Raw genomic sequence first — 7451 nt, 5'->3', positions numbered from 1 at the left:
CCAGTTTTGGGGTTCTCCCATTCAAATGCGAAAATTTTCTGGCTGGCTTCGTGGAGAGGGAGGCAAAAGAAAGCATCCTTTAAATCTAAAACGGTAAACCATGTTAGTTCAGGTGTTAAACGAGTTAACAAGGTATAAGGGTTAGCAACTACTGGGTACAAGTCTTCAGTTACCCTGTTAACAGCCCTTAAATCTTGTACTAACCTGTATGACCCATCAGGCTTCTTTACTGGCAAAATGGGGGTATTAAAATCAGATTGACACTCTTTTAACAGTCCTATTTGCAAAAAGTTTTCTATAATTGGGCTAATCCCTTCTCTATCTTCTTTCTTCAGGGGGTATTGTTTAACCCTTACTGCCCGTTCCCCCTCCTTAAGCTTGATTTGTATAGGTACTGCATTCTTTGCTCTCCCTGGTATATTAGAAGCCCATACCCCAGGGAATACTTGATCCATTATTTTCTTGAAGTTTTTCTCTTCTTCACTTACAGTTTTAAGTTCTTTGGTTATTAACATTAGGCTCAACAACTCCACGTATTGTTGGTCCTTTACCTCCAAGCTAATGTCTCCATTTTTAAATATTATTTTTGCATCCAGCTGCTCTAGCAGATCCTTGCCCAAAAGTGCAGATGGAGCATTAGGCATATATAAAAACCGGTGAATTCCCCATTGTTTTCCCAATTTATATTTTAACGGTTTGCAAAAATATGCTCTTTCAGATTGGCCAGTAGCCCCTTTTACCATAACATAATCATTTGTTAAAGGTATTAGGGCCTTATTTAACACTGAAAATGTTGCCCCTGTGTCTACTAAAAATTCCACTTCCTTTTCTTTATTCCCTAGTTTAACTATAACCAGAGGGTCCCCTAGGGTAGGGCCCTCCGGTCCTCCTCAGTCCTCTTTCGCGTGAGCAACCACTCTTTCTTCCCCCCGATCACTTTTTCTTTGTTCATCACCTCTTCTTCGTTCTGGGCACTGGTTCTTCCAGTGTCCAAATTTCCTGCAAAATGCACATTGATCTTTTCCCAGTCGGGGTGGTCCTTGTCTTGGCGGGTCTTGCTCACATCTTTCCTTTCCTTCTCCCCTTGCTACTGCTACTAATTTCTTCATCCCTTGTTTATATCCTTCCTCCCGGTTACTAAAGACTCTCTATGCTTCATCTAATAGAGTCTCCAAGTCTCGGCTGTTTGGGCCCCGGATCTTCTGAAGTTTCTGCCTGATATCTCCTGTGGATTGTCCTAAAAACGAATTTATTAGTTGTTGTATTCCTTCCTCTGATCCAGGGTCCAGAGTGGTGTATCGCCGCATCGCGTCTCGTAGGTGATCTAAAAAATCAGAGGGTGTTTCAGAGGGACCTTGTTTAACAGCATACAAAGCTGACCAGTTTATGGTCTTAGGAATTGCTCGTTGTAGTCCTTTCACTATAAAGTCTTGATATCTCTTAAGCTGTGCTAATTCATCAGGTTCATTGGGATCCCACATTGGGTCCTGAAGAGGAAATACATCTTTAATATCCTCTTGTGTTGATACACAAGCATCCTCAGCTAAGTCCTTGGATACCTTTAAAACCAACTGCTTCTCTGTTTCTGTTAAAGCATCAAGTAGTAACTGCATGTCTGTCCAATCAGGTAAATGCTGCTTAACCATAAACTTCAACCTTTTGGCAATGCCTATCGGGTCATTTCGATAACCTTTAGCAGTCTTTTCCCAAGCCTCTAAATCCATTGAGAAAAAGGGGACCTTAATTATCCTTGGCTCCCCATCAGAGGCTATAGCTTGCCTTAAGAGTGCTTGTATGACTCCTTTAGTTTGCTTTCTAGTTGTTTGTGGGGGTGGGTTCATTCTGGTTTGCCTTCTGGTCCTTGATGCTATTGGACCTTGTGGGGAAGGCCTGGGACTTGGTTCAGATTCATCCCATTCACTATCACTACTGGGCAATGGTGGATAAAACCTCGAGGGTTCCCCTGATCTAGGAGTTGGTGGGGAAACTCTTGCTTTAATTACTGTTTTTTCCAGGGTAGACGAACCAGAGGATAGGTTAGGGGAGGCTGAAGTTGGTGAGGGTTCTGATTTCACTCGTTCCCTCACCCCCTCCTCTACTCCCCTCCCTTCCTGGTTTCTAGGTGGTGGTAAAAGTGCTTCCACTGTCCCTTGTTCTAAGATCTCTGTTGCATGTACTTTACTTGGGTGTGAGCATCTTTGATTTATTGAACATGTGCTGCAACACCGTTTGAGCTTTTCCTTGTTAGCCTTATTATCCTTTTCAAGAGCCAGTACCAGTGGATCAGACGGTGGCCTAATCCCACAATCCCTTTGCCACTCAGGGTGATTTCGAAGACTGAAAAACATATCAGCATAAGTTACTTCTTGCCACTTTTGTTCACGCCTAAGGAAAAGCATTAACTGTAATAAAGTCTCATAGTCTAAAGTATCATTTGCTGGCCATTTCAACCCCCCATCAAGTCTATAGAGTGGCCACCACTGTGTAGAAAATTTAACAAGTTCCCTTTTAGTTTCACTACCACCATAGCCCACCAGCGCTTTCCAGTGTGTTAAGATACACCCTAAAGGGGTTCCCTTAGGAATCTCTTTGCTCTCATTTGCCCCCATGTTCAGGGTTTTTCTTTTCAAAACGCCTTTTGATCTTATCCCAGTTCTTAAGCTTTACCTGGTATTCTTCTGGTACAAAAATATGCTGGCCACACTCAACTCTAAGTATTTCCACCGGTTTCTTCAAAGTTCCTGAAACTCCGTTTTCTAACAATTCAAATATTTTACTGCTACCAGGAACCTCTTGACCAGTTACCAACAAAACTTGTATAACTTTCTGGGTAGCTTCTTGTTCTTTTGAACGACAAAAAGCACAAATTCCAGTCTTAGGTATTAGCCACCTGTACCCTTTTCGGACCCACAAATCCTGACAGACTACACACCGAAATACAATCCACGGATTACAATAACAATCTTTATTTGGGCAGGGGAATACTCCTGAACCAGGCTTTCGGTTCCTGTTTTTCCCGGTCCTGGTCATATAGCTATGCTAGCAAACAAAAGGGATAAAACAATTTGTTAGTTAATTTTCACCTTTTCTCCCTTCAAAACAAGGTTCAGAGCAGCAGCTGTTGAGGAAAACTTGTTATACAAAAGAAAAGGGAAAAAGAAAAAACAAAGAAAAAAACAAAAAATAAAATTTGTTTAAAAACTGTAAACAAACTTTCATACACTGTAGCAAGTTTGCAGTTAAAAGCCAAGCGTATCTCCTGTCGCACTGTAAACCAAGGACAAATGGAAATTTTACAAACTATCAGTCCAGTTTCGACCGAAATTTCGCGACTCTACACTGCACTGAGAGCTGTGTGAACTGCTACTATAGCCTGTTCTAAAAATTTTTGGATTGCTGACCAGATTTCTCTCACCCTTTGATTGAAAATGTTACAAAATGCAAAGTTCGGTTGCGTATTCGCAGCTGCAAAACCAGGTTTCTCTTTTTCCAAAAGGACCTAAATTCTAATAGTTTAGGCTCACAAAAAAAAACACTCTGGAGTTTTTCACAACTCCGAACACATTCAACAAATGTTCTAACAAGGTCTTGCTAAAATCACACAAACTTCAGTCAAAACACAACACAAATCTTTCAACAAGGAGTGGAGGGGAGGGAAAGATAAACTACTAGCAAACACTCACTCGCTAAACTTGGGGTTTTTTAGGCAGTTGAAAAATGTATCCTGAGGTCACAGAGCCTGAATTCTCCTCTAGTTATCTGGGAGACAAATGACCTCTTAATCACCAGGACCATCTTAAAAGTAGTTTAGGTTTTTCACTTCACCCTCTAGCTATAAAACAAAAATTCAACTTACAAAGCTTTTCATCCAACAACATATCAAATAAAATTTTCACAGTCAAAAGCACACGCTGCCCAAATTCACACAAATACACACAATCTAAGCACCATGCAAATACTTTAAATCAGTCTGCACTCCCAAAGGTCAATATTTCTTTGCAAAGCAAATAACAATTTCACAAACTTCTTACAACTTCAAGTTCACAAAGCTCCTAAAAACACTTAAAAAATTAATAACACACGCCAAATCACACAAATTATAATGCTCACAGCACTAACTCTTACAAACCACAACAATTACAATGCTCAAATAGTTTTCCACAGCCTAAACACACAAAATCACAAACTCACTAAACAAACACGGATCCGGTTACAACACACACATACAGCGCTTGGGGCCACAACCCAAATTGTCACAACAGGACGCTTCGCGTCCCAAGGTTCAGACTAACCACCCAAATTATGGATTACTAAGGTGCACCTTCCAAATTACAGACTGAGATCAGAGCCACTCCTGCTCCAATCCAAATCCACAACACCACAGCCGCTGCCTCCTCTACGAGGCACAGACTGCTAAACCTCTGGTACTGCTGCCTCCTCTACGAGGCACAGACTAAAAAACTTCTGGTGCTGCTGCCTCCTCTACGAGGCACAGACTACCAACCTCGAATACGAGACGTCTCTCGTGTCTTTTTAACTGCCTATATAATAAGGTACCTTCCCTCAAATATAAACATACCTCTTGTCCGTAGTCCAGCAGGTTCTGGTCTTTCCCCAGGTAGTCAGCGAGATCTCAGGATCCCTCTTCCCAGAAATTTCTGGGTGGGCGCCCAGAGGGGTCCTGGACCCCACCGGCCCCACGGCCAGAGAGAGCAGTCCTCCTGCCTGGCTCGCCAAAATGATTTATTAAAGAAATATGGATATTGATCTAGTATTGATATCCAACTGTGACGGACAAAAACTCTCTAACAGTTTAAAGTTAGAAAGTGTATGTTTATTCGACGCCGGGCAGCGTGCGGGATAGCTCCCAAATACACACCGCACCTTCCAGGTGATTACAGAGTCTTTTTATCCATACAAGTATTGAATATACAAAATACAAATACATATTCATAATTTTGGTACATCCCATTCACCGTTTCGTATGCTAATCACTCCAAAAGCTATTAAGCATGCGTAGTTTGTCCCTTGAAATGGGTCGGTGGTCCCTTTTATGGGGAGGGGTCCCAAAATGAGGAAGTAAATGAAGTCTTCCTCGTTCTGACCTTTCTACCTTTTCAATGCAAATGTGACAAATGAACTCTTGGTAGAACTCCCATTCCTTGTCTTCAATTGGTTTCAGAACAGAGGAGGCCCACAATTGTCTTATGTTCCTAAAAGCTATTTATCAGTTTCTATATTCTTCATTATAAACCCAGCTAACCAAACATTGTGCTGACAAGCAATTAATTATTAGTTAACTACTAACTCCTAACTTCATCAAGGCCTACTCATTTATTATTCTTATTTTAATTAACTCTAGTAAGGCTTATTTCTAACTAAAATCTTAGCTCCTCAAAATCTCTAAATGCCTTAAAGTTTACGTTTCATGTCCATTGCTACATGGTGAGGTTGAAGGTAGAAGTTAAGGTTAAGGGAGAAGTTAAGTCCTGTTAGGTTCGAGCTATGTTAAGCTTTTATCTCTTTATTCCTTTTATCCTTGCCCTCACTGTCCTTGTCTCACACACACACAGGGACAGTTGCCAGTTCATTTCTGATTTGATTGCCTGTATTCTGTTAAGTTTTGTTGTTGCTTTGTTTCCTTGGTGTGCCTGAAGTGTCCAGTCAGGAGCAGTGATTCTTACCAAGGAACTTTGTGGTGCTGTCGCTTAATATTAAATCTGGTTTTTGCTGCTCCCTTGCAGGGGATTTTTCAGTGCTCTCAAGGCCTCGTTGGTAACAGGGTGAAGGAGCCCTGGCCCAGGCTCTGGCCCTGGGGGACACGGGGATGGTGCCGGAGGGTCCCTGTCCCCCTGTCCCGCCCCCCACAGCCCCGGCCCCCCATCCCCACGTCAGTCTCTGGGGTCGATCTCGTGGAACATCCTCTGGGGGAGGCTGCGGCGCTGGGGGCAGAGGGACCCGGGGGAACAGGGGACCCCACTGTGCATGAGCAGTGTTGGACTTCTCTGGGGGAAACTGGGAGGGGGGTCCAGGGTGGAGTGACCAGCCCAGTGACCTCACACAGCCCCTGTGATGTCACACAGCCCCTGTGATGTCACACAGGCACCTGTGATTTCACAGCCATGGTGTCACACAGGCTCCATGGGAAGCCGCACAAAACCATTGGGACTCACCACAGCCAACAGGGCAGCCCTTGTGCATGAGGGAATCTAGAAAGGGACACAAGCCCACAACACACACACAAGGGAGAAAAAAGACACACAAGGCACACCTTCCCATTCCCTCCCGGCCCTCGCCATGCCTGCCCAAGCACCACCAGACCATTCCATAGCATGCAGCAAAAGAAGCCTACAGCACACGGTATTCCCAGGCGGTCTCCCATCCAAGTATTAACCGGGCCCGACCTGGCTTAGATTCCAAGATCAGATGAGACCGGGCGCTCTCAGAGTGGTATGGCCATGGGAACCAGGCAGCCCCTAAACAGCGCCCTTCAACACACCCCACCACCCTCCGGAAAAAGCACAGAACCCCACGGGGGCTTGACAAGCCCAACAGGGCCACCCCTGCCCACAAGGGAATCGAGAGACAGACCCGAACCCACAACACACACACAAGGAACAAAAAAACATGCAAGGCATGCCTGTCCCTTCCTTCCTGACCCTCGCCATGGCTGCCCAAGAAAACCCAATTACCAGAGGCCCTCCGGCCAGCAGGCAGCAAAAGAAGCCTACAGCACCCGGTATTCCCAGGTGGTCTCCCATCCAAGTACTAACCTTCTTAGATTCCGAGGTCAAACAAGACCGGGAGCTCTCAGGGCGGTATGCCATAGGCACCTTGCAGCCCCTCAGCAGCGCTCTTCAGCCCACCCCACCACCCTCCAGGCACAAGCCCAGAACCCCATGGGGCTCCACACGGCAACAGGGCCACCCCTGCCAACAAGGGGATCTAGAGACAGACATGAGCCCACAACACACACACACACACAAGGGCCAAAAAACACACAAAGCACACCTGCCCCTTCCCTCCTGTCCCTCCCCAGGACTGCCCAAGGAAAGCCAAGCACCACTGGCACATGACAAAAGTAGCACAGAGCACAGCACAGTTAGCCAATCTGGCAGCCCTGATGTTACCTTCTGCTGTAAAACCTGGTAAAATGGTGTGACTCCGAATGTGCAGGATGTAGTACGGATGAACCTGGGCTTGAATTGCACACCACAATGCTCTCAGCAATTGAAAGAAAACTGCATTGTTGACCTCTTTCAGCAGTGAGCAATCCAACCGCTTGGTTATGTCTGCAAAATAAGCAGAGTCAGTAACCAAATTCAAAGGCACCTGAGAAAACCTCTGAAATGCCATAGCAACGGCTTTCAACTCAACCAATTGGGCTGAGCCGGACATGTGGCCTTCCAGCACTTGCTATCCAGACTCATCCTTCCAGGTCACAATGGCCT

At 44.9% G+C, this 7451-nt stretch overlaps 1 pseudogene; it reads right to left on the bottom strand.

The window, feature by feature from the left end:
* Positions 1-6345: 6345 nt before the first annotated feature.
* Positions 6346-6464, bottom strand: LOC116807438 (5S ribosomal RNA; annotated as a pseudogene).
* Positions 6465-7451: the final 987 nt, after the last annotated feature.

The sequence above is a fragment of the Taeniopygia guttata genome, chromosome 24 (assembly GCF_048771995.1).
Source record: "Taeniopygia guttata chromosome 24, bTaeGut7.mat, whole genome shotgun sequence".
Classification (NCBI taxonomy): Eukaryota; Metazoa; Chordata; class Aves; order Passeriformes; family Estrildidae; genus Taeniopygia; species Taeniopygia guttata.
Note: the sequence above shows the minus strand (reverse complement) of the source record. Positions and strands in the feature narration are given on the sequence as shown.